This window comes from Octopus bimaculoides, chromosome 27, assembly GCF_001194135.2.
Source record: "Octopus bimaculoides isolate UCB-OBI-ISO-001 chromosome 27, ASM119413v2, whole genome shotgun sequence".
NCBI lineage: Eukaryota > Metazoa > Mollusca > Cephalopoda > Octopoda > Octopodidae > Octopus > Octopus bimaculoides.
Genome location: NC_069007.1, coordinates 7,300,516 through 7,302,999, shown reverse-complemented (window position 1 = coordinate 7,302,999; position 2,484 = coordinate 7,300,516).

Below are 2,484 nucleotides of genomic sequence, written 5' to 3'. Positions count from 1 at the left end.
TCCTGTTTTTTTATCTTTTTGGTACACACTGCTTTGAGGTCCACCCTCTTGGATCTTTCGGTTCGGAAGAATAAAAATGTGTGTGTGTGTGCGTGTGTTTGTGTTTTTGTGTGTTTGTGTGTCTATGTGCATGCCTACATACGTACATTCATACTTAAATATTTGTATACACACACATATATACACACAAACACACACATATATATATACACACGCACAAAGTCACACATATATATGCGCGCGCGCACACACACACACATATTGTGTGTGTGTGTGTGTGTGTGTGTGTGTGTGTGTTGGCAAGCGTTTGTATGTTATATGGAGAAAACGCTTCGATGATGTGACGTCATTTGGTTGTGACAAATGAAGAATATATTTAAAAGCTGAAAGAAAGTCTAAGACAAAAATTTCATTTCTTGCCAAAGATTAATTCGAGGATATTTTATATAAAAGGTCTTCAATTTAAAAAATGGTTCCAAATTTTGGCACAAGGCCAGTAAGTTTGGGGGAGGGGTAGATCGATTACATCGACCCCAGTGCTCAACTGGTACTTATTTTATCGACCCCGAAAGGATAAAAGGCGAAGTCGACCTCAGCGGAATTTGAACTCAGAATGTGAAGACGGATGACATGCCGTAAAGCATTTCGTCCGGCTTGCTAGTAATGCCGTTAAACATTTTTCCCGGTGTATTAATGATTCTACCAGCTCGCCGCTTTAATCTTTAATTTAATATTAAAACCATATTTGTAGTTTCGTCCGTCCATCTATCTTTTATCTGTAGAAATATTATTCTTGGGAAGGTCGTGGTGGTCGAGTACTCAGGGTCCTGTCAAAAGCAAGCATCATTATACTTTCTGGATAGATTCCCAGGCGGCACCAACTGAGGCTAACGAATATTATTCAACCATTTCGTTCTTGGTCTACCTCTAGGTCTCCTACCAGTTGCTCAGGTTGAAGAATCCGTCTTGCGCTGCTTTCCTGCGACATTCTAATTACGTGTCTCTTGTACCGGAGCTTTAATCTTTCAAACAGTCTGTGTAGCTATCTATCCATCTATCCATCTTCTTCGCCTACTATTCCTGGGCAGGTTGTTGGGGTAGAAATCTCAGTTGCCTCCAGCACAGGGTCCTATCAGAAGCAAGCGTCATTAGACTCTCTGGCAGGATTCCAACTGAGATTACGGATATCGTCCAACAATCACATTCTTGGTCTATCTCTAGCTCTCCTGCTGGTTTGGATCAGCTCGGAGAATCCCCTTTGCCATTCTTTTCTAATCACATGTCTCCCTTACCGGAGCTTTAATTTTTCTAAATGTCTATGCAGCTATCTAGCTATCCGACCATCCACTCTACCCACTATTGCTCGAAGGGCCGTAGTGGTACAGTCCTTAGGTACCTCCTCCGTAGGATCCTATCAGAAGCAAACATCATTACACTTTCCGGTTGTATTCCCAAGCATCATCATCATCTAAGACTATGCATGTTATCCAACCGTCTTATTCTTGGTCTGCCCCTTGCCCTCCTGCTGGTTTGGAACAGCGTCAAGAATCAGTCTTGCTATTCTTTCCTGTAACATTTTAATCACGGACCAGAGCTGGAATTTTTCTAGCTATCTGTGTAGCTTTCTTGCTACCCGTCCATCTTCTCCGCCTTTTATTCTTGGGAAGGTTGTGGGGGTAGGATCCTGAAACATCTCCTCCATAGGACCCTGTCTTATCAGAAGCAACTGTCATTAGACTTTCTGGCTGGATTCCCAAGCGTCACCAACTATTTCGTTCTTGGTCTACCTCTAAGGCCCCTGTCTATTTACTCAGCTTGAAGAATCCGTCTTGTGATTCTTACCTGCAAAATTCTAATTCCATAACCTTCGTACCGGAACTGTGAACTCTCAATACCGAAAAAATTTGGCCTGGAGAGACTCCCTGATCATCGAGCAACGCACCCTGTTGAGTAACGTTACTCCAGAGATCCATCCCAGGAACCCCTTGTATTATATCATATCATATCACATCATATCATATATCATATATTATATTATATTATATTATATTATATTATATTATATTATTATCCATCCATCTTTCCCGCCTACTATTCTTGGAGAGTTGTCTGGGAAGAGTCTTCAAGCAACTCCTCCTGAGGATTCTATCAGAAACGGCACTTTCCCACTGGATGCCTAAGCGTTACAAACAACAGTTTTGGAGTAATTGTATGCTGTCAACTTAATGTGACAGTCCCATGAATGGAATAATACTACTGTCGTTTAGACCTAGGAAGCTGCACGGAGGAATATTGCCACCAAATTAAAAATTGCCTATAAACATTATTTTAATTACCTTTTTCTGATGATATCTGAAACGAAACAGCAATTTTAGCAAAACATTAAGCAACACTAATAATAAATCAAAAAACATAAAAATAAACAAGCTTTTGATGCTATGATACTTGGTGTTTCCATTAATTTATCCAATCTCTGTATGTATA